The sequence below is a fragment of the Copadichromis virginalis genome, linkage group LG3, assembly GCF_057382275.1.
Source record: "Copadichromis virginalis isolate Kocher_CV1m ecotype Utaka linkage group LG3, C_Virginalis_male_GT1.1, whole genome shotgun sequence".
Taxonomy (NCBI): domain Eukaryota; kingdom Metazoa; phylum Chordata; class Actinopteri; order Cichliformes; family Cichlidae; genus Copadichromis; species Copadichromis virginalis.
This window is the reverse complement of record NC_140620.1, coordinates 33,149,821-33,175,748: the sequence shown is the minus strand read 5'-3', so window position 1 is coordinate 33,175,748 and position 25,928 is coordinate 33,149,821. Positions and strand designations below refer to the sequence as shown.

At 39.6% G+C, this 25,928-nt stretch overlaps 1 pseudogene across 1 annotated transcript in view; it reads left to right on the top strand.

Annotated features, from left to right (window-relative positions):
* The window catches only part of LOC146714266 (uncharacterized), a 62,961-nt pseudogene that overhangs the window by 24,214 nt on the left and 12,819 nt on the right, over positions 1-25,928 (top strand). The window contains exons 19-36 of the transcript XR_014916480.1: positions 4,471-4,785; positions 4,879-5,217; positions 5,342-5,653; positions 11,280-11,309; positions 12,047-12,202; positions 12,299-12,466; positions 13,253-13,282; positions 15,331-15,486; positions 15,586-15,753; positions 16,039-16,068; positions 17,998-18,036; positions 19,925-20,080; positions 20,177-20,344; positions 22,041-22,070; positions 22,516-22,554; positions 22,756-22,794; positions 25,042-25,197; positions 25,294-25,461. The product of XR_014916480.1 is annotated as an uncharacterized LOC146714266 (transcript). The remainder of the gene's footprint in view (positions 1-4,470; positions 4,786-4,878; positions 5,218-5,341; positions 5,654-11,279; positions 11,310-12,046; positions 12,203-12,298; positions 12,467-13,252; positions 13,283-15,330; positions 15,487-15,585; positions 15,754-16,038; positions 16,069-17,997; positions 18,037-19,924; positions 20,081-20,176; positions 20,345-22,040; positions 22,071-22,515; positions 22,555-22,755; positions 22,795-25,041; positions 25,198-25,293; positions 25,462-25,928) is intronic.

Genomic DNA, 25,928 nt, shown 5'->3' with positions numbered 1-25,928 from the left:
TGAAGACACGGAGGCAGGACCAAGCGTGGATGAAGACGCGGAGGGAGGACCAAGCGTGGATGAAGGCGTGGAGGGAGGACCAGACGAGACAGAGGCTGAAGCGGAGGCTGGACCAGACGAGACAGAGGCTGAAGCGGAGGCTGGACCAGACGAGACAGAGGCTGGACCAGACGGGACAGAGGCTGAAGCGGAGGCTGGACCAGACGAGACAGAGGCTGAAGCGGAGGCTGGACCAGGCGTGGATGACGGCAGCGGGACGGCTGCGGAACCTGACGGCAGCGGGACGGCTGCGGAACCTGACGGCAGCGGGACGGCTGCGGAACCTGACGGCAGCGACGCTGCAGGCGGTGATGCGAATGGCGGTGATGTGAATGCTGTAGGCGGTGGCGTGAATGCTGCAGGTGATGATGTAGAGATGTGCTGGCTGGGTCCTCCAGGACCGTCAGCAGGTGTGAGGACGTGCTGGCTGGGTCCTCCAGGACCATCAGCAGATGTGAGGATGTGCTGGCTGGGTCCTCCAGGACCCTCAGCTAACGAGGCGTGGTGCTGGGTGGGCTCCTCGGGCCCTCCAGCAGACGTGGCATGAGGCTGGACGGGCTCCTCGGGCCCTCCAGCAGACGTGGCATGAGGCTGGACGGGCTCCTCGGGCCCTCCAGCAGACGAAGCATGAGGCTGGCTGGGTTCTCCTAAACCCCCAGCAGAAGACACTTGAGGCTGGCTGGGTTCTCCAGAACCCCCAGCAGACGAAACATGAGGCTGGACGGGCTCCTCGGGCCCTCCAGCAGACGAAGCATGAGGCTGGCTGGGTTCTCCAGAACCCCCAGCAGACGAAACATGAGGCTGGCTGGGTTCTCCCGAACCCCCAGCAGACAAAACATGAGGCTGGCTGGGTTCTCCCGAACCCCCAGCAGACGAAACTTGAGGCTGGACGGGCTCCTCGGGCCCCCCAGCTGAGATTGACGGCTGAATGGGTCCCTCTGGTCCTCCAGCGGAGGACAGGGGTAGAGGGGCGGACTCACTGGAGCTCTCAGCAGGGGACGACGGCTGAGACTGCTCAGTAAAGTCCTCTAATGAAGCCACTGGTGCTAGCATCTCGACCTCTAGGGGTCCAGAGGTGGCTGGTGACTGGCACCCTACCTCTGGGGAGGCCCTAGAGGGAGCAACTGTCTCTGAGATGGCCAGTTTAAATGAACCAGTTAAAGTCTGTGTGAAGTGTGTTCCCTGCTTGTAATGAGGCTGTGAGGATAAAGGCTGGGTAAGTGAGTGGACAGGCTGCTGAACTGGTGGCAACTGAGCTACAGGTAGCAAAGTAGTAACAGGTGGAGTGGCTGGCTGAACTGATAAGGCTGATGAATCTCTTGCCAACTGGGCTATTGACTGGGCTATGGACTGTAACATGGCGTCTACTGGGTCTGACTGTGACTGTAATGGAGGTGATGATTGAGTGGCTGACTGGGTTAGTGACTGCTGGGCAGCTAACCGAGCTACCGGCTGAGCAGCTGAGTCAACGAACACAGCCCCGGTATAAACAGTCATATGAACTGGTGAAACAGACAGAGCGTCTTTTCCACTCACCACAGCCGGCAGTTCTGAAGTCCTATTCTCCAGCTGTGGGGCGACGCGCCGACGGCGCGATCGTCGCTTCCTCCCGGGCAAAACCTCCAGCGGGCCGGGCAAAACCTCCGGCGGGCCGGGCAAAACCTCCGGCGGGCCGGGCAAAACCTCCGGCGTCCGGCTGGGTTGGGAAGCGATAGCGGCTGGTGGGTGTAGGTGAAGTTCGTGAAGGATGAAGTCTTGCACGAGTGGGTGTAGTGAGTCCAATAGCCAGGGATAATCCGTGAGCAGCTGTTGCAGTCTGGCTTCCAGAACGTGGAGGAATGCTTCTCCCTCATGCTCTAGCCACAGGTTGATTATTTGTGAAGCGGAGTTCGTGATGAGGTCCCGAAGCTCCGTGGGTGGGGTGAATGCCGCTGGATCCATATCTGGCTGGTCCGTACTGTCACGGCGAGTGAGGTGAGCCGTGTGGAGGAAATGAAGGAGGATCCAAGTGCAGGCAGTCGTGAAGGTGTAAAGGTGGTTTATTGAACATGAAAGTAAATACAAACGGCAAATGGAGCTGGAACTAAACTATACTGGGAAACAACTAAACTACAAAGCACAAACCTGAATGAGAACGAGCAGAGGAGAATGACAATGGACAGCAGGGAGAGCACACGGATGTGACATGGTAGATACACAGATGAGACAGGGTGGAATACACAGACGGACCAGCAACAACAATGACGGAAGACATGACTTAAATACACAGAGAACCACAGGGGAATTACACACAGGTGGTGGACACAGCTGGGAATAATCAACAAGACGAGACAAAGGTAAAACTGAACACACTCACATGAGACCCAGACCTTCACAATAAAACAGGAAATGAGAACACCACACCAAGACGCAGACCTGACACTGAGAGACAGACAGGAAATGACATATGAAACTAAACTCACATCGTAAACCCAGATAAACAGAAACATGGAACTCTAATAATAGAAATCATAATCATCACCATAACACGACAAGAGAACAAGAACACAATCCCTGATGAAAACTTAAATCAAAACACAATAAACTCAAAATACTGGGTCCAACGGACCCAGAACCGTGACAATTAGAAGTATTTAGCTGAAGTGTATTTTATTTGTGTTTAGTTCTTTTTTTAACTTGTAGTTCTAAATTGGAAGATTATTGTGATTTTGAAATATAAAAATAAAATTATATCTTATTATTTTTTTCATCGCTCAAAATAAGCGTCACACTCGCGGAAGCCAGTATACCCGCCGAAACGCTGTGCATTTATCGAGACTTTCAACCCCAGGTAGGCCAATTATGGATCTTCTGATCCTTATTATGTCGTTAGCTGTTCTCCACCGTGAACTATGTTAAAAACAAACACCGCTCATGCCTCACAGATGACAGCTTACAGTCCTGCGTGAAGATGAAAGTGACTTCATGCAGCCCCGATTTGCAGGCGCTGTGCGCAGAGGTTCGGGACCATAAGTCTTATTGTATACATATCACGGCAGACCCGACGATGTTTCCATCAACATGCTTTTCAGCATCTCTTTATCGACCACTTTTCACACACGGTTGTTGTACGCATACAGCCGGCTGTAGCTTTTCAGCTCACAGCCCGACACACACCAAAGCAACAGCAGAGAGAGCACAGACTTTGAGGTGGCGAGGCGTGATTGCGGGTGCCGCTCAGGTGCGTCCGACTCCCATGCAGCGGCGCTGCAGCCCCCCCGCCACACACATTAACCAGGTAAAATACATATTTAGGCAGAATTATGCAAATATCCATTTTTCATCTTTTAGCAGCATAGTTCTTTTTTTCCAATTATTTTTTAAAAGTCAGGTCAAGGCTCCAAAAGCCCAAAGGCGATATAAGGGTGGCGGCTCACAACAGTTTTTGTTTGCTACATGGATCATTTTAGTTCAGCTGGGTGTCTTTCCTTTTGTTATATTTCTTTAAGAGTTCAAAATGTGTTAATTACATAAATAAAATGTAATTTTCTCATTAGCACTTCATGGATTTCATAAGTAACGCACCTTAGTTGCTCTGTGGATTCTTTTAAAAAGCAGTTTAACTTTTCTGTTCAAACAAGCCTTTTGTTGATCTACGTATTTTATATTCTTTACATTATTTACATTTGATCTTTTACATTGTGTATAATGCCTATTGATTGTATTGTTTATTTTAATATTTGTGTACAGCGCTTTGTGACTGCCTGTCTGTGAAAAGTGCTTAATAAATAAACTTTACTTACTTACTTTAGTTGTTCACACAAAGCATAAAGGTAAAAAAAAATCAATATATACAGTGTTATCTTCATTTTAGATGTCAAAAAGTATTTGCGGCTCCCAGTGTTTTCTTTTGCGTGAAAACTGGGTCCAAGTGGCTCTTTGGGTGTTAAAGGTTGCTGACCCCTGGGCAAGGGAAAGCATTATGTCAATGAAGGTCCTCACTAAGATTGCTGACCGGGCTTGTGTGTGTGTGTGTGTGTGTCTGTGCGTGAGTGTGTGTCTGTGTGTGAGTGTGTGTGTGTGCATGATTAAGGGAGACCATACCCCTGAAAGATTTGATAAAGTCTGCAACTTGAAGTTTTCTTAGTTCTTTTCAGGTCTTGTAATTGAAACAATTCAAACAAAGTCTCCTGCTTCAACTTTCTTAATGTGGATGTTCTGCAGTCCTCACAAACTCTGTCATAATACAAATTTGGGAGCTGAATGTCTTTGTAGATCAGGAGTGAATCCATTGGACTTTTTATAGACTGTTTTATTAGTGTTAAAGCTGTGTGGACTGACAGTATTACACCTTTCAGTTTACCGTTCTGCTATAACTTGGAATCTATGGCTGGAAACTTAAAGTATTGTTTGTTTGGTCCCCTTCATATCTTCTCTGTGTTTTGTTTTCAGCTGTGTCCATCATTTTAACTGGATCTGGATCAACTCGATGTTCTGGAAGAGTTGAAGTTTATCACAATAACAGCTGGGGAACAGTCTGTGATGATGGCTGGGACTTAAATGATGCTGAGGTGGTTTGCAGACAGTTAAACTGTGGGTCGGCACTGGAAGTTCCTCATTCAGCTCACTTTGGTGCAGGAACTGGACAGATTTGGCTTGATCATGTGACCTGTTCAGGAAATGAAAGTTCTTTGACTGAGTGTCAGCACAGTGGATTTGGATCAAACAGATGTGAACATGGTCAGGATGCTGCTGTCATCTGTTCAGGTGTGAAAACTGCTGGATCAACATGATATTGCAAGATAGTCTTTTTTGATGTAAGGCTGTATTTAACTGTTTTTCATGTTCTTTCCCTTTTAGATCTGATCAGGTTGGCTGGTTCTGGATCGAGCCGATGTTCTGGCAGAGTTGAAGTTTATCATGATAATGTCTGGGGAACAGTCTCTGATTATAACTGGGACTTAAATGATGCCGAGGTGGTTTGCAGACAGTTAAACTGTGGGTCTGCACTACAAGCTCCTCGATCAGCTTACTTTGGTGCAGGAACTGGACAGATCTGGCTCAGTGGTGTGAGCTGTTCAGGAAATGAAAGTTCTCTAACTGAATGTCAACACCCTGGATGGGGAAATCCCTACTACTACTACTACTACTACAACTACTACAATATACATTATTATGATGCTGGTGTCATCTGTTCAGGTGACATCACTTTTTGGCATGGAACATACTGCATGTTAATGTATTTTTGTGTGATATGTATCTTTGCTTTCTTTAAGAGACATATATTAAAACATCGTTTGTGTCACATGTTTTTCATTAAAAGGGCCAATCAGATTAACTGGATCTGGATCAAGTCGATGTTCTGGCAGAGTTGAAGTTTATCACAATAACAGCTGGGGAACAGTCTGTGATGATGGCTGGGACTTAAATGATGCTCAGGTGGTTTGCAGACAGTTAAACTGTGGGTCGGCACTGGAAGTTCCTCAATCAGCTCACTTTGGTGCAGGAACTGGACAGATCTGGCTTGACAATGTCACCTGTTCAGGAAATGAAAGTTCTCTAACTGAGTGTCAGCACAGTGGATTTGGATCAAACAGATGTGAACATGGTCAGGATGCTGCTGTCATCTGTTCAGGTGAGATATTCTTTTGATTAATAACCTGTTAATATAAACTTTAATCGCCTCCGCCTCTCATTCATGTGCTTGCTAAGGCTCGGCAAATGTGTGAGACAATGAGAAACCCTGGGCACAAAACCTTAGACCACAAAACTCACAATCTTGACTTTTTTTCACAGATCATATCTGCGCTTACATTTAGCACAAATTATTTTGTGTGGGAAGACTCTTGCTCTTGACAAAGGCAGTCGCACTTTTCTCCTCTTCCTCCTCTCCCTGCTTAGCCTCTTATGTCCTTGTCTAGTCTCGTGTTTTTTGTATTACTTTTCCCTGGAACATTCTCTCACAGTCTGTTCTCTAAAACCTAAAAGAGGAATTATGGATTTGATCATCTGGTCCCTGAATGCAATTGACACCCCTTTCTCAACGAGAAGTTTGGGCTTGGGTGAGCCTGAGTGCTGAAGATATCTACCTATTCGGAACCATGATAACAGGGTTCTTGCTGATCGGAGCTGGTTTGGCCCTGACTTATCGAAGAATTAAGAAAGCGGAACCGGCTGTTCAAACCCCCACAAGGCTGCCCACTGGGATTGAAACGATGGGACGAGGCGTGAGTTTCTCAAAATGGGCTCATTGAGTGCAGCAATTACAAGATCTTGGAGAAGCTTACGGCTGCTGTGAATACGCAGAACAAGACCTCTGAGTGTACATTGGATTCAATCTTGGAGCAGCTCACTGCGGTCGTAAGTTCTCAGAATAGGCTCTTTGAGCACAAGAATGACAACATCACGGAGCTTAAGGTTGATAACATCATGGAGAATCTCACGGCTCTCCAACGGGAGATTGAGAGACCAGTGTTGGACTGTTAGAAAAGCTTTGAAATTCATATGAGTTGTTCGCACTAAAGTAAAAAACACCATCACTTCATGCGGATACCCCCTCGGTGCCAGCTGCGGCCTCAAGGCTGGAGCCAAACAAGAACACGACTGTGTTTAGAGTGTTCTTCCCATTCTATGCAAGGCCACCTGGGTTGGCTGGAAGACTGTTTACTTAGCCTGGCAGGGCGAAGGACACTGTCTCAGCTGAACTCTGGACACACACACACATGCACACAGACATATATACACATGCAGATGTACACTCATCCCCCCTACCCCCCAAACGCCTTCGACGCTTATTACCCTCCGATGCTGACGGTGGATCAAGGAGACCAGCGCATAGGCTGCAGGCCCGGATGTACTGACTAAATCGGCTGTCTCTCACCCTTTACCCATCCCTGTTGCTTGTCATGTGTTTCTTTGGTGTATTAAGAGTTTTTTTTCATGTGCTATGTGCAGAGGTGTTTTTTTCTGTTCTCAAACTGATCTCCCTATTGCAGCTCAGTCTGGGGGGAGTTATTTTTTTTCTCCTTATCTTTCCTCATGTTGTGCTTTTTCCATGTTATACCCCTCTGACCTGTCTTCCCCATGTGATGTTTGTGTAATGTATGTAATGGTCGGAAGGGTAACACGGCGCTGGCACGGTTGGCAGCCTTAACCCAATTTCCCTCGGGATGAATAAAGTATGATCAGTCAATCAATCAATCAATCAATACTGTGGCAACACAAGAAACCTTTTTAAAAACAAAAAGTGGTGAGGTGACTCTCACTTGATGGGAGTTGGTTCTTCTGATTCACTACAAAGTGAATGACACATCACTACTGAGGAATATTTGATTGGGGAAATGTTGAACCTTTCTCTAAAAATGCAGCTTTGATCTAAAGAGAAATACAGTAAAGTTTAACCCTTTAAAGCCGGTCGGAGTGGGCACGCTCTGTTTTGCGTAACTATTTTTAAATCACTGTAGCACTGCAACCATGTAAGCTAGCGCAATAATTTTTTTGCACATGAAACCGGAGGAGTTGTACTTGCATCTTATGCCATCAGCTTGTCCTCGGTCACGGTTTCCTTCCACATGTAGCTTTGCAAAAATTGCATAAAAAGCACTTGCAGCAACAAAAAAATAATATTCCAGAAACACGCTTTGCCGATCCGATCAGCTGTTCATAACACTTCCTACGTTGGAATAGACGTCAGCGCGAACTATTGCATGTCCACTATTACCTGCATGAAACCGGAAGTGACGTCATTTTCGCAGAAATGTAGTTCTTTACCTTCAGGGCCTTATGAGCCTATACTGATGTTTTTAAAAGTTATGTTTGACTTTATGACCCTTCTGTATCATTTCTGGGATGCTTACAACTCAAATTACACTTCTGGAAATAGTTTAAATTGATGCATATGCTGTTTTTTTTTGCAAATTTGCATTATAATATTTATTTTCGTTTTTTCCTGCAGTATATAAAAATTGGTGTATTTCAAAAGTAAAACTATGAAGCCTCTTAAATTTCTCTAACTAGAAATATATGTTAAAAAAACAAAAACGATTTTCAATTTTTTGTAGTTTATTGCACTTTTTTGCAATTTATGTAGTTACTATGCACTTAATGCATACATATTATTAAAATTTGGGTTATAGTGGTTGTATTTAAGTATAGCAACTTGAAATGCTCCCAAAAATGGCACTACAGCATGTAAAAATATAATATAAGCTCTGGGGGACTTGGTTCTATGGTAGGTCTTAAAGGGTTAAAGAACTTACAAGATTACAGATACAGGGAGTGCAGAATTATTAGGCAAGTTGCATTTTTGAGGAATAATTTTATTATTGAACAACAACCATGTTCTCAATGAACCCAAAAAACTCATTAATATCAAAGCTGAATGTTTTTGGAAGTAGTTTTTAGTTTGTTTTTAGTTTTAGCTATTTTAGGGGGATATCTGTGTGTGCAGGTGACTATTACTGTGCATAATTATTAGGCAACTTAACAAAAAACAAATAAATACCCATTTCAATTATTTATTTTTACCAGTGAAACCAATATAACATCTCCACATTCACAAATATACATTTCTGACATTCAAAAACAAAACAAAAACAAATCAGTGACCAATATAGCCACCTTTCTTTGCAAGGACACTCAAAAGCCTGCCATCCATGGATTCTGTCAGTGTTTTGATCTGTTCACCATCAACATTGCGTGCAGCAGCAACCACAGCCTCCCAGACACTGTTCAGAGAGGTGTACTGTTTTCCCTCCTTGTAAATCTCACATTTGATGATGGACCACAGGTTCTCAATGGGGTTCAGATCAGGTGAACAAGGTGGCCATGTCATTAGTTTTTCTTCTTTTATACCCTTTCTTGCCAGCCACGCTGTGGAGTACTTAGACGCGTGTGATGGAGCATTGTCCTGCATGAAAATCATGTTTTTCTTGAAGGATGCAGACTTCTTCCTGTACCACTGCTCGAAGAAGGTGTCTTCCAGAAACTGGCAGTAGGACTGGGAGTTGAGCTTCACTCCATCCTCAACCCGAAAAGGCCCCACAAGCTCATCTTTGATGATACCAGCCCAAACCAGTACTCCACCTCCACCTTGCTGGCATCTGAGTCGGACTGGAGCTCTCTGCCCTTTACCAATCCAGCCACGGGCCCATCCAAAATAGCAAAATAGGAATGATTTTGGTCAGCTGGGAGGGACTCCCAAGTTCAATTCAATTCTATTTTATTTCTACAGCGCCAAATCACAACAACAGTCACCTCAAGGCGCTTTATATTGTAAGGTAGACCCTACAATAATACATACTGTACAGAGAAAAACCTAACAATGATATTGTCATGTTCTTGGGTCTGTGACCCAGTGAATTGAATTGTTTATTACATGTTTCCCACATTATTACTGTCGGTGTTTTGGTTTTGTATTTCTAGGTCCTAGGTTTTGTTCCCTTTGCCCCCTCATGTTACTCTGTGCTCCCTCTGTTCTGTGTCTAGTCTACCCTGCCTGTGTGTTCCCTCTGTGTGTGTATATAAGTGTTTCCTTCTGCTTGTTGCTGGTTCATTTGTGTTGTCTCCCCATGGCTGTATCCCAATTCTGGGTCTGCAGCCTTAAAGTACGCAGCCTTAATGGTCCTCAAAGACCGCTAAGGCTGAAAGTGCGAGGCTTGTAGGCTTGTGAAATGGGACAGTCTAGCCTCCGTCGCGCTGCCCAGGTTGCCTAGCAACCATGATACTAACAGCTGGAAACGTTTCATACAGCTTTGTTTGACAGAAATGAAGGAGAACATATTTTGTTCATTTGTTTCTACATGAGCTCTGTGTGATTTGATAAGTATCTGAGGCTGAGACCACAGGACTGTAAAACATGATTTTTGGGCTTAATTTCTGTACTGAACAGTCATTTAAGATTAGCTAGTAAATAACAATTAGCTAATGTTGTTCATGAGACTAAAGTCATCTCACTTTGGTAATGTAAATATAATATGGCCAATATTATAGTTATTATATTAATCATTATTAGCTATTACAGCAGTAATTGGCCCAATGCTTACGTATATGTGGAAAAAGCAAATGTACGAGCTGTGATAACTGTTGCTGATAGAATGAAGAGTAGACTGATATATTAAATATTCCTTTATTGGGTGAGAAATCATATCATGTCATAACTGCTTTAAGTCATACAGAATACATAGAAATCTGTTGGTGATCATGGATGTTTTCACACATTTCCACGCTGTCAGATTCCACTGGTGGAGTTGAGCATAACTTGCTTTTCGCAAGTTTATCGCCGCTCGTCATCCACGCCTCCCGCTGAACGCGTAGCGCTACTTTGAAGTTTGTTTTTCGCACTACTTCGTACGGCACTACGTTGCCTGGTGGACGGACATGTGACCAACATACCACTCTTGAATCCCGATCCTTCTGCCAGGCAACGTAGTGCCGTACAACAGCGGAAAAAACAAAACAAATCCTCTTACGATATCACAAAAATCATGGACAATCCATAGAAAAGCCGCACCTGACTAAAAGCCACAGGGTTCAAAGCTTGTGCAAAAAGTAGTGGCTTATAGCCCGACAATTACGGTGTATATTTTCCCAAAAATACTGATAGACCTACATTTCCTTACACTGAAAATCTTTCTGTACACCACCACCATAAAACATCACACCAATTTCTTTGTCATAATAAAAGAGTCATAATTCCTAACAAAAAATCTGCATTTTCTATTTGTTACTAAAGGCTCACTCATGGCTATCACTTCAAACTGATGAGTTGATGTTTTTAAATAATTTTCAGTTTTAACAATAATAATAATACTTCTACTATTTAAATGCAAGATATAAATAACCTCCAAATTTATATTGTTAAATTGATTGTTGGAATAATGTTCAGAATGGTTTGTATCATTATAATAAAAATTTGCATCAAAATCACTGTTGTTTTCAAAATTAAATCATTTATGTTCAATTGGATCAGCTGCAGCTGCCCAGCCAAGGAAACTCATGTCTTTGAGCTCATGCCAGAGAAGGCTTGGACTTCTGTAGTTAGTGAGTTAGTGAGCTCTTTAGAAAGATCCATTCTTTCATAGATGCTATTTTTAACAATTTTAACAATAGATGCTATATGCTATTTTTTTTTTTAATCAAGAGATATGGGCCTGTACTTCCGTCCAAATAGCAAATTCTTAAGATGATGTATGTAAACCGTTATTGTGTTGTTTTCCTGGGTATTAAAAATAAATAATTAAATGTTTTATCTTGGTTTACAGGTATTTCTCCAAGTCCAACAAACCCTCCCGGTATGAAAAAAATCCATTTTCTTCTAATTATTGCTTTTACTTTAAATTTAACAGGGTGGGATAATTGTATGGCACCAATCTTCATTCACTTTAGAAAAAACAAGAAGTGTGTGCATATGTTTGATTTTTTTTTCAATTTGCCTAATACAGAAGTTTGCTATGAAATATGTTTCAAAAATTCTATAGCTGTAGTGACAAATATGTTGTGTATGAGAGACATCACCATATGTTATAACACATTTAATTTAACCTCCTAGGACCTGGCGTCCAGATATGTGGACATCACATTTTGGGTTGTCTAGACCAAATTACTAAATTTTGCTCTACAAGGGCCTGATATCCACTTACAAGGACGTTATACTGCCACTGTTCTATCGAAATTTAAACCGAATGTCCTCATATGTGGATCTCATTTTTCTCAGAAACAAAAATCAGGTTAAAAAAAATCACATAGTTCTTTGTTTTTAAATTCATCAGGTCCCAATCAGCCCAAATAGCAAAAAGAAATTAAAAATGCATGCCACGAAAGAGTTCGGGTCTTGGGAGGTTAAAGCACGAATGTCTATTTACCACAGATTACTGTAACATGACAGCTTTTTCAATAGTCGTTAACTTGTAAAGTCTCAATAGAAGTAGAGACATAGAGATAAATGTGATATAAAAATAAAAAAAATATGTGAAATTGTTTCTCGTAATTGTGAAAGAGTTTTGTGATTTTCTCCTTGTCTCCTCTACAGAGCCAGTGAAGTTTATTATAGACTTGAACTTGCTCTTCCCAATATCCAGTCTGCCCCCAAATTTCATTGATCTATTCAGAGGCTATGTGAGAAATGTGTCCTTTCCCCAAACCATCACTGAGTCTTTAATACTAGAAGACTTGAACTTCTCCACATGTAAGAATTTTGTGCTCAGTCACATTTAAATGTGTTCATACTCTGGTGCATGATTTATGAGCTGTGTTTGGTCATTCTCTTAAATGTCTTAATCAGGGTGCTATCCAAACTCCACTGGAGGACTGCAGTGTCAATGTGAGGACCAGTTTGCCTGGTCATGTGACAAATGTGGCCTATACGGTGCATGCAATAATGTCACCTCCCAAACCTGTGAATGCATCAAAGGGCTTCCTCCTGGTGGAGAGTTCTGTGAACCAATCACAAGTAAGCAGCTTGTAGCTGAAGAAATAGAATAATTTTCAAATCCAATCCTCTGAACTGCTCATCTTAGAGGAGATGCAGGGAATACAAAAGAGTGTCTCTGGGTGCTCTGTTTTTTATGCTCTGCCAAGTGCCTACTCACCTTCCTCCTCTGTCTCCCCCCATCTAGACATCCAATCATGTTGGTTACATAAAATCATCCAATGTCCAGCCACACCCTATCCGTCTCTCTATATCTATCTCCATCCTCCCAGTCGAAACTCTAAAATCACTACATTACATTTTTTATGTTATTCTTCACATAGAAATTCCACCACTTCAACATTCAGTCATATATGGTTATACTCTATCTTTAGTACATTCTCACATGAACAGTCATTTTAACGTAATCTCTTTTTAATCCAGAAATCGTTCTTTTAATTTTTCTCTTTATAACTGTGTATATATTATATAAGCCAGACATTCTTTAGTGGCTCTTGTGTATAGCTGCCACCCATTCTCCCACAATTATATCTTTCAAGGATGTTTCCAGCCAGACTTTTAGTGAAAGGGTTGTTATTAGAATCATCATCATGGTTTATTTTTTTGTTATTCTTTATAATGTTTTTAACTTAAACCAACTTATTTTTTACATAACTGATTGCATTCTGACCAGTACTGAGTATAATGTGTGGCAAAATGCTTGTGTCCATATTTAATATGTTTTAAATCTGGTGCTGATTATGACTGAAATTACCGTTTTACAGGGAGAAGAAAATGAAATATTTAAATTTTTATCTTCATTCACAGGTATCTCTCCATGTCCAACAACAACTCCTGGTATGACAAACATCTTGGTTATTTATGCATTTATTCATTTATTTATTGCAGGGATAAAGTTCGACCAATTATGTAGTAATAAAACTTACGAAAGATAAGCATTACAGTTCGTTCATGAATCAATTATTTGTAGTGGTGCAACCGATTATGGTTGATCCATAATAATCTGAACCGATCCCACTCCACGGTTCGGCACGCACGTGATCCGAAGATTCGAAAAAGAAGAAAAAAAGTATGTGTATGGTGGTGTGGTGGGTCTGTTAAGTGATAGTTATGGCCAGCGCTAGTGGTCCAAGTGGAGAAGCAGAGGAGTTTGCGGTATTTAAGCAGCGCTTTGCTGCCCAATCCGACCGGGCTAAAGCTATTACAAAAGCTACTGGGGTGTTTAGCTGCAGACGGGAGGCCGTATTTCATTGTGCAAAACAAGGGGTTTAAACTATGATGCACGTGCTTGAGCCACGCAATGATATCCCGTTCGCGTCCACTTTAGTGGCAAGATCGTTCAGACCTCCAGAGCAACGGAAGTGCGATATAATGAGCGGTATGTATTATAGACCCTGTGCACGAGAAAATGCTAAGTTCCTGGTTTGAGACCGGATGTAGGGTTGTACATTTCTGGTAGCTTTACTTTGCGGTCAATCGCTACTAAGATATACTCCAAAATCATGTCCAAAACTCGAAAACGGAAAGATCGTGTTAAGTTACAAAGAGCAGAAGGTGGGAACACTCACCACTGTGTGTCATAAAAAATCTAATGATCAATTTTGACGTTTAAAGAGTTTAGATCGATCAGTTGTTTACATCACTCAACACAAGCAGAACTGCATTACTGCAGCAGAAGACACATCATCCACATTCAGAAGCACATCTCTGTATAGTGACTGGTCTTATGATTTAAACAGGCAAATGTTCAGCATTCAAACTACAGCTGAAGAATAGTCAAACCAGATGTTTCCCCGTTATGTCGAGATCAGCTAGTCAAGTACACACCTACACAGCATGTCAACAAGCCGTGAAAAAAAGCCACACAAAAAATGAATGATTGCTGGTAACGGTTTCTATACATTAGTATTTACAAAGGGTATGTTGTGAATTACCTTCAAAATTACAGTGGTCCCTCACTATAACACGGTTCGCTGCGTGTCCTGCGTCCTGATCGCTGCAGATGGTCTCCTCCGTGACGTCTCTCCTGTACAGTACAGAATCGCTGCATCGATTGCTAGCAGTGTGACTCTGAAGTGCAGTACTGTATGTCCACGATGTCCACCAAACGTTTTGCACCGTCAAAAAATAAAATTGGCTACTTGATTTCACCTATCGCTGGTTATTTTTAGAACATAACACCCGCGATAAACGAGGGACAGCTGAGAAATATAACATTCGAATCCCTTTTCTCTTTTGCTCTGAGGCGCGGGGGAAAATATCGACAAGTCGATGAACATCATTTACAAATATATTGGGTAAATGCCCAAGACATAAACCAGGCGTGAATAGGACACCGGAAACAAAGCTCCCCACAGGAGTTTCCGCACCGGAAGTAGCATATGCTAACGTGCACGTAGGGTCTACCTTAACAATATAAAGCGCCTTGAGGCGACTGTTGTTGTGATTTGGCGCTTTATAAATAAAATGGAATTGAATAGAATTGAGTGATACAAAGACTGTACTGCCCTAATTTTTTTATATAATTGCGTGGAATGAGTCTTGAGTTGAATGTTTTTAACAGGCAAAAAATACTTCAATACGTAAATGTTAAACTTTTGTGTTTTTTCTTTTTTTGCTGATCCAAAAATCCGATCTGTGACTTAAAACCTTCATCCGATCCGAACCGTGAGATTTTTGATCCGTTGCACCACTAATTATTTATATATTAGGTTGTCTCATGTAACGAATGAGGAGAGCTGACTGGAGTAAATTATTGGAAAACAAAGCTAAACTCCTTGATAATCTGACATATACACTGCTTAACACAATATCTTATATTAAATGACATCTCCCATCATTGTAACAGGTCTATGTGATGAATTTTCCCCTTTTTTCCTTCACAGCACCAATGGACTTTGATATAGTCCTTGAATTACACATCCCAGCATCCAGTGTGGCCCCAGATTTCAGTGATGTACTCAGACACATTGTGAGAAATGTCTCCCTAACCCAAACCATCACTGAGTCTTTAACACTGAAAAACCTGACCTTCACCACATGTAAGGACTTGATCTTAATTGACTTTTGTACTCAGTCATATGTAATAGTGTTCATTTGATCCCGCATGACTTATGAACTGTGTGTGTTGTCTTAAAAAGGGTGCTATCCAAACTCCACTGGAGGGCAGCAGTGTCAGTGTGAGGACCAGTTTGCTTGGTCATGTGACAAGTGTGAAGTATACGGTGCCTGTAGTGATGTCATCTCCCCAATATGTGGGTGCATAAAAGGACTTCCTTCTACTGGAGAGTTCTGTGAGCCAATCACAGGTAAGCACTGAAATCTTCTAGCTGTTGCTACAGAAAAGTGCTTTCACCAAAGACCTTAATGAATGTATCTGACCAGCGTGTGTTCATCAACATATAGTTATGGTTACTTAGAATCACTTATTAAACATATGCTTCACTGTAAACTCTCTATAGTTAGAAATAATGGTGTGTTCTTGTTTCCTTTGTCTCTTTTTCATGTGTTTTTGGATTTTCTTCTTTGCTGTTAATTATTTTTTGTCATTCACTAGAAAATGAACATTTTAAAAGTATAATTTCCCTCTACAGATGTTTCTTCATGTCCAACAACAACTCCTGGTATGTGAACATTCTTCTTGCATCATTGTTCCTTCTTTGAAGTATTGTTTTGCCGTAAATATCATTACAAAAAAAATGTGTAGTCACTGTATTTTACGGAAGTGTAGAGCTGCCACCCAGGGAAAAGAAAAATCGAGCCTATATCACGTCATAACGTGAAAAGTTTACTGTTGTAACATTACACTCTTCATGTTTGAACAATATACTATCATGCAAATACAATATACATAATTATCATGTTCGTGAAATATAATATTTATATTGTATGAACATAAAAGTTTTTTGTTATAACGTGATAGTAGTGATAGTATATTGTACAACCATGAAAAGTATATTGTTAGAACAATAAACTTTTCACGTTATAATTAGAGATGGACCGATCCGATATTACGTATCGGTCCGATACTGACCTAAATTACTGGATCGGATATCGGAGAAAAATAAAAAATGTAATTCTATCCATTAAATATCACGAAAGCACCTCACAAAACTTGCAACACGCCGTAACTCACCTCAGAACGTTAGCACGTCGGAGCAGTATGCATCACGTGATAGAGCAGCTGTGGCATGCGGGACCTGTGGTGGTCTGGATAGCATTTGGAGCTTCGCTAGCAACCCGGCATTTCATCTCCGACAAAGTTATCCCGAGAGAAGTAAAGCAAGTGTGTAAGTCCATCTCTGAATGTTTGTAAAGCATTCCTGCGTTAAGCTTAACAAACGATATATGGAGCGACTGCCTCTTCTGCTGCTACTTCAATCATGAAACTGCTTAATGATCAGCTGATCAGCTTTTCTGTCGCGAGTCCGTCTCTCTTGTTTGTTTTTGGCCCACTTTGCACCAGAAAGAGGAAACCAGTGGATAAACAACAGCAGCACATTTAAGCTTTATAAGCTGTTGTTAGAATTTATTTAATATTACTTTCTACACCAGGATCTTTTTCTACGTAGCTGACGCTGGTAACTGAGCAGGGGCGGATCTAGCAAAGTTTAGCCAGGGGGGCCGATAGGGCATGAACAGGGAAAAGGGAGCACAAAGACATACTTTTCTTTCTTATTCTCATTTAAAATGTCGAGCTTTTAATAAATAATTATCTGACACCCAAAGTTTTAATTTGATGTAAAATGAATAGAAGTCCATTACTGTATATAGTAACTATTAAGTCTAATATATATATATACCTAACTAATATATAAGCTATAGTACTAATATGTAAGCTATAGTACTTTTTCCTTTGGGAAGGTACCATCTGTGCAGACTGCAATTTTGTTGAAGAAAGATGTTGAATCTATTTAATATTTCTTGAAAAATAATTGATTTCTGTGCATTTTTTTTCACACTGCATCAAATTAAGGTTGATTACGTCGATTAAGCATCATGAGGTGGAGCGTGAGGGGTGGTTCCTTATTATTTTTTATTTATTTATTTTTGTTGTTGCTGGGAGTTGGAACCCTATTAGTTAGGTTGCTTAATATTTACGCTAAGTACTCTTTAAAATACCAGAATAGGGAGGATGGTGTAGATTTAAGTTTATTAGATTGATCAGTATTGCTGAACTATGAAATTTTTTTTTGCATACAGGTATAACAGAATAGCTTTAGTGTAGTTGTTGTTTTAAACTTGAGTATGAACTTATACAAAATGCAGCAAGATATAAAAAAAAAACTGTTTTGTTGATTAAAAAACACTATATCGGATTCATATCGGTATCGGCAGATATCCAAATTTATGATATCGGTATCGGTATCTGACATAAAAAAGTGGTATCGTGCCATCTCTAGTTATAATGTGATATACCTCTATTTTTCTTTTGCCTGGGTGGCAGCTCTACACTTCCGTAATATATAACAACAACACTTTCAGTGTTCTTAGTTTGAAATGTAAAACAGTATGCTGAAATCTAAACTGCTGCTTTTTTCCTGTTTTTATAGTCATAACACCATCAACAACATTAACCACAGCAACAACCGGTATGGCGTTTGAAATGTAAAGTAAAGAATGAATGTCTGTGTGTGAGCTCCAGATCATCAGTTCCTCTGTAAAATCTAAGACATGAATCCCTTTTTTTTGTACCAACACAGCTATTTATTTGGCTGCATTAGAAAAGAGAAATTTGAAATATAAGAAAGGTATGCTGAAATCTGAACTACTGCTTTGTTTTTCTGAGTTTTTCAGTCCCAACCAGTGTTGGGCAAGTTACTTTGAAAAAGTAATTAATCATAGTTACTAGTTACTTATTTAAAAAAGTAACTGAGTTACAAGATTACAAGTTACAAAGAAATTAATTACTTGAAAAGTAACTATTGTTTTACTACTAAAAAATGTTTAACCCTCTGGGGTCCAGGGTATAATTGGCCATTTTTAACTACTTTTGATTTTCCCCACATTTCACCTTTAAAAACTGTTTATTTGCCTTGTTTGGTATCATCCTTTTCAGCACAACCTCACGTGTCTGAATTTACAGTTATGTTTTCATTTTGACATACTGTATTAACACAATTGATGCAAAATCAGACAAAAAACATAACATCCGAGTAGAAAAAGTTATATTTTTTACTGTAACAACCACAAACATTTTTAATGAATCATATTTCATAACTTTAAATGCAAATATAAATTGTCAATTTTAAAATCATATGCACAAGTTTTGCAAACAACAAAATTATTTGCAGCCATTCAACTTTCACCCTTAAAAAAAACAAAAACATTTAAAGCTATTTCCATAACAATCAGGTGTCCTGCATTCAATAAGATGCCACACAAAATATTTGTGCGACTCCCAAAAAATCATTTCTGTCCACTATAAAGGAGAACATCACAGCCTGATACCTGCAGGTCTGACAGCAGCAGGTGTATCACTCCTGTTTCTACCTGGAGACAGCAGTCGCCTCATTGTTCTGACACACAACACCAACCTATCCACAACACTACACACTAAATACACAAGACAACACATTAACTACACACCCCAAACATGCTAAACGTCACAAATCTCTCACATCTCAAAACTCTCTCTCTTTCTCTCTCGCTGTCACTCCTAAAACCTCCCCCTCTTCCTAAACAACCAAATGTCATGTTTTCATATCATTTTTTGATTGGTCGACATGGCGCATTTTTTCACCAACATGAAAGGTCTGTTTTTTGTTTAGTTTTTTTTAATTTTTTGCTCATAAGCAGAGAGTGCTTGCTGCGCTGTCCTTGGACAGTAAACATGATGAAGCTATTGAGGAAAAAACTCTGCGTATATATTGTTTATCATGACTCTGGTTTTACGTGGCCTATCAACACAATTTAAAAACTGGTATATATGACCATTTTGCTTTGTCATCTTAAAGTGGTCATGTGATTGGCTTACCACGACTACTTTATTCTTCCTCAGTCAAAAAGCAGCACTCATGTAATTGTTTTGCCCCCTTTGCTTCAGGTGTTGTGCCAAAAAGCAATTGTCTGCCAGAAAGTGATTGCCGTCCGCGGGAACGCGCACAGCTGCTTAAAGCTGTAGCACGTAGATTAGAGCATTTTCAGATGAAAACACAGTTTTCAAACCTGTCCGGGCTAGTGTGGACGTACCCTTAGTGAGCTCTTTAGAATGATCCATCCTTTCATAAATGTTTGGAAAAAGGTGGACTGCATGGCTAGGTGCTCTTTTATACACCTGTCACAATGGAGCTGAAAAAATCTAAAATAAAAAATTAAGAGGTGTGGCCCTTCACTTCTGTACTTCTTCTGATCCTGTGCATCTCAAAAGAAGTAGAAACATCTTAGATGGGGTGTTTGTTCATAAACAATTTATGTAAATGTTGTTTCTCATATTTGTGAAAGAGTTTTGTGATGATTTTCTTCTTGTCTCCTCTACAGAGCCAGTGGAGTTTAATATAGACTTGAACTTGCTCTTCCCAATATCCAGTCTGCCCCCAAATTTCATTGATCTATTCAGAGGCTATGTGAGAAATGTGTCCTTTCCCCAAAACATCACTGGGTCTTTAATAATAGAAGACTTGAACTTCACCACATGTAAGAATTTTGTGCTCAGTCACATTTAAATGTGTTCATACTCTGGTGCATGATTTATGAGCTGTGTTTGGTGATTGTCTTAAATGTCTTTATCAGGGTGCTATCCAAACTCCACTGGAGGACTGCAGTGTCAATGTGAGGACCAGTTTGCCTGGTCATGTGAGAAGTGTGGCCGATACGGTGCATGCAGTAATGTCACCTCCCAAACCTGTGAATGCATCAAAGGGCTTCCTCCTGGTGGAGAGTTCTGTGAACCAATCGCAAGTAAGCCTCTGTCACAGCCAGTTTCTAACTCTTTGCTCTGCAGCACAGACACCCCCAATATTGCAAACCAACCAAAAATAATTATTATCCTGTTTTGTTTTTTAAACTCCTTTTACAGTATGGCAAAAAAACAAAACTTCAGCTTCAACTTCTTCTCTCCAGTCCTCTCTATCTTATGTTTTTCTCTATATTGTTTATTGCATATTAAGGTTCCTATTTACTCTCCATAGAAAATAGAGAAACGGTACATTTGCAATAGCAAGATACTCCATGATCCAAACTGCACAGACAAAATTTGTGTTTGCTTATATTTGTTGAGCTTACTTAAAATTTCATGACACCTAAACAAAATAACTCCATTGACTCCCATTTCTCTTCAGCAATACTGCTAAACGCCTTGTGTTGACTTAATTCTCACCATGGCCACATAGCCATGATGGGACGGACAAAAGGGTTGTTTCTGAGGGTGTACACGGGCCTGTGGGATGGCTTTACTTTCTTGTTTTTAAGGAGTATCTCCAAACCTTCCACCACAAACAATTCCAGACTGGCAACAAGAAAGAATTAACCAACACTTTAATGAATTTATCTCATACAAATTTAATTTAATAAACTTCTTAACCAAACGTAATTAATAGTGTTCCTGATTATTCCCATCCAATTTAAAATATTCTAAGGCCATTTCAAAACAACTATTCCTAACTGTCAAAAAGGAATATTTTAAAGTTAGAGAGAGAGTGCCTCCCAAATCCAATCTTGGAGCTGGTTTTATGCTTCCACTGAGGAGGAGTCTGAAAACTGAAGATCCTGCCTCCCATTCTCCTTTTAAAAATCTTGCACTCTGCAATAATGTCTCCTCACAAACCTGCAGGTACATAAAAGGGCTTCCTCTCACTGGAGAGTTCTGTGACCTGATCACAAATGAACTACTTGTAGCTGAATGCATCCACTTTGTGATATTACCACTCCCAGATATCATGAAACATAGAGAAGAGATACAATTTCTTAAGTAGACTTGTTTATTACGATCACAATACCACCCTTTCTAGAATTCATGAGCTTTTCAGAATGACCCATTCAAACATTTTAAACTGAGTAGCCTTGCAGGTTGAGTCCTGTCAGCCACACTCCCCCTGAGATTGGTGCATTAGTTTAATTAACTGGGTCAGCTTTAGTGGCCTAAAAGTAGGTCTCAAAGGAATACCACCTACAAATACACCAATACAGATGTACACATCCAGTCACATTGTTTACTTAAAATCATCATCATATCATTCTTTCTATATCTATCCCTACTCGCCCAGACTAAACTCTAAAATCCCTTCATTACATTTTTATGCTATTCTTTACATAAAATTCGATGATATTTCCGTCCTTCTAATGGAGAGTTTCGTAAACCAATCACAAGTAAGCACTGAAATCTAGCTGTTGCTACAGAAAAGTGCTTTCGCCAAAGACCTTAATAAATGTATCTGACCAGCAGGTGTTCATCAACATATAGCTATGGTTACAAAGGATCATCTATCAAACATAGGCTTCAGTGTAAACTTTCTGTTGTTAAAAATAACGGCGCGTTCTTGATCTTTTTTCCTTTTTTCTCCGTTTTTCATTTTTGATTTGTGGTCTTCTTTGCTGTTAATCATTTTTGTCATATACTAAAAAATAAACATTTTCAAACCCTGAATTTCCTCCACAGATATTTCTCCATGTCCAACAACAACTCCAGGTATGTGAACAATTCTTGCTTTCCTTGTTCCTTCTTTAAAGTATTGTTTTGCAGTAAATATCTTTACAAAATTTGCAGTCACTGTATTTACTAACCTAAAGTCTTTCAACAATGTCATTTGTGTTAATAATTAATTAACACAAATTATTTATTATAAATAATTACTTATAATTATACATTATTATAAATTAATTAACACTAATTGTTAATAATTTATATAGTCAAATATAAATATCACCAAAGCTTATGTGGTGATAATATATAACCACAGCACTTGTTGTGTTCTGCTTCCTGTCCTTAAAGCAAACACTTGATATTAAAGACATAATATGTACGTTGCAAGGATAATTTAAATTAGATTCTGTGGCTGCATTTAAAAATATTAATCTACAACACAAAAAAGTATGCTGAAATCTAAACTGCTGCTTTTTTACCTGTTTTATAGCCATAACACCATCAACACCAGAAACTACAGCAACAAACGGTATGGTGTTTGAAATGTAAAGTGAAGAATGAATGTATGTATGTGAGCTCCAGATTATCACTTGCACTGTAAAATCTAAAACGTGAATCACTTTTGTTGTACCAACACAGCTATTTATATGGCTGCATTTAGAAAAGAGAAGTTTGAAATATAAGAAAAGTGTGCTGAAATCTGAACTACTGCTTTTTTCTGTTTTCACAGTCACAACACCAGTAATAACAATGCCTACTACAACATATGGTATGAAGTATGAAATGTAAAGCATAAATGTTTTTGTGAGCGCCTGATCATCACTTGCACTTTAAATTCTGAAAAACTGCATGACTGTTGTTGTAACGACATCCGTATTTAAATGATCTGCAACTACACCCTATTTATGTGATTTTGTTAATAACTTTAATCTCTGTTAATACTTTATATATTCATATGCAGTCCCAATCAAAAGGTTAAGACCACCTGCAAAAAGTCAAAAAATCATATTTTGCATGGATGGATATTAACAAGGTTCCAAGTGGAGCTTCAAAATGCAACAAGACAGAATGGGAGTGTTATGGATGTTTTCATTTAATAAAGCCTGGACACAAACAGTGAGCGGTCGCTGGACAGAAACAAAAACACAGGCCTGGGGACTCGAACCCCAGGATTTTCCCTCTGGAGACTCGAACTCCTTTATAGGAATAAGATAAATCATTTTTTGAGCATGCAATTTATTGAAAAAAACTGAAACGGGCTGTTTTACTGCTGGATTCATTGTCATTTTCTGTCAGGTAGTCACACTGTAATTCCGATGGCCAAAGACAAAAAAGGTTTCTTTTGTTTAACGTAGTCGGGTTGTTTAACTGCATAAGCAGGATCTCTCACGGCGCACCATCGCTGCTGAGGTGGGCCGTAGTAAGACAGTCATTTGAAATTTCTTAAATGATCCTGAGGGTTATGGAACAAAAAATTCAAAGCTGTTTTGGCTGTCGCCATTACATATTCAGTTTACCATTCTGCTATCCCTGAGTATCTATGGCCGGACACTAAAACTATTCTGTGTTCTGTCCCCTTCATATCTTCTCTGTCTTTTGTTTTCAGCTATGCTCATCATTTTAAGTGGATCTGGATCAACTCTGATGTTCTTGTAGAGTTGACGTTTTTTTAGGAATTGCTACCTGATGTGGTCAAAGCATTTGTTCCTTTAAGCATTCGATCCAGGTTTTAACCATGAGTTGTTGTCATGAACTCTGTGTAGTGACTGAACAAATTATATTGTGGATATTAGCAGAAATAAGCTTATTATTTTAGTGTGTCAGTAGAGTCTCTCTTTTAGCAAAAAAGTGAGCATTTTGGAAATTACTCACCAAGCTCTACTTGGTGTAGAGCTGCTGGACCAAGTGCTTAAATCAACTGCAGCAGGACTATATTATTATTATTATTATTATTATTATTATTATTATTATTATTATTATTATTATTAGTATTAAGCAAGTAAATCTGAGCTGTCCACTTTGTACTTATTCTTACAAAAGATTTTTTGATATCTTCAAGACTTTTTAATATTCAATACTCTGACATTCTCACTATTTTAAAAAATAGTTTAAAATTTTTTTGTCTTTCAACCAGCATTTCCTAATTATACATTATATGCTTGACATGGGTCATCAATATGGATACATCATCCTAAATTTCATTTATTTGATCAGTCTTCAATGCCATAATTCTTTCTTGTGACTCATTTTTAAGGTGGTTCACTCACATTAAATGAACACTTGACATCTGAATTATGTATAATCCAAAAAACAGGAATATGATAACTTCCATCACTTAAAATTAATCCACTTGTTATTGAAAAATGAGCATTTGGAAAAACCATTTTGTTAATAAGGGTTATACTTTCTTTGGTAATCTGACTAGGTTTACTAGGTCAATTGAAACCGATGAGTTAATGTTTTTAAATAATTTACATTTTCAACAAGATTTATATAAATGCTTCTACTATTTAAATGCAATATGTAAATACTATTAAATTTCTTCTTGAATAACATTTAGAATATTATTCATCATTATAATAAACATTTGCATCAAAATCAATGTTGTTTTTTAAAATTAACTAATTTATGTTCGATTGGAGCAGCTGCAGCTGCCCAGCCAAGGACACTCATGTCTTTAAGCTGATGCCAGAGGAGGTTTGGACCTCAGTAGTTATTGAGTTAGTGAGCTCTTTAGAATGATCCATCCTTTCATAAATGTTTGAAAAAGGTGACTGCATGGCTAGGTGCTCTTTTGTTTTGTTTTTTACACCTGTGAAAATGGAGCTGAAAAAAATCTGAATTAAAAAATTAAGAGGTGTGGCCCTTCACTTCTGTACTTCTTCTGATCCTGTGCATCTCAAAAGAAGTAGAAACATCTTAGATGGGGTGTTTGTTCATAAACAATTTATGTAAATGTTGTTTCTCATATTTGTGAAAGAGTTTTGTGATGATTTTCTTCTTGTCTCCTCTACAGAGCCAGTGGAGTTTAATATAGACTTGAACTTGCTCTTCCCAATATCCAGTCTGCCCCCAAATTTCATTGATCTATTCAGAGGCTATGTGAGAAATGTGTCCTTTCCCCAAAACATCACTGGGTCTTTAATAATAGAAGACTTGAACTTCACCACATGTAAGAATTTTGTGCTCAGTCACATTTAAATGTGTTCATACTCTGGTGCATGATTTATGAGCTGTGTTTGGTGATTGTCTTAAATGTCTTTATCAGGGTGCTATCCAAACTCCACTGGAGGACTGCAGTGTCAATGTGAGGACCAGTTTGCCTGGTCATGTGAGAAGTGTGGCCGATACGGTGCATGCAGTAATGTCACCTCCCAAACCTGTGAATGCATCAAAGGGCTTCCTCCTGGTGGAGAGTTCTGTGAACCAATCGCAAGTAAGCCTCTGTCACAGCCAGTTTCTAACTCTTTGCTCTGCAGCACAGACACCCCCAATATTGCAAACCAACCAAAAATAATTATTATCCTGTTTTGTTTTTTAAACTCTTTTTACAGTATGGCAAAAAAACAAAACTTCAGCTTCAACTTCTTCTCTCCAGTCCTCTCTATCTTATGTTTTTCTCTATATTGTTTATTGCATATTAAGGTTCCTGTTTACTCTCCATAGAAAATTGAGAAACGGTACATTTGCAATAGCAAGATACCCTATGATCCAAACTGCACAGACAAAATTTGTGTTTGCTTATATTTGTTGAGCTTACTTAAAATTCGCAAGTAAGCTGCTGTTAATAAAATATTACTGCTTCTATGGGAATTAAGATGATAAAAGCAGTGTTGCTGATTAAATAAATACCTTAAATACCTTTTGTGGAAATGCACAAAAGGTCCATCATGGTCCGTGGTG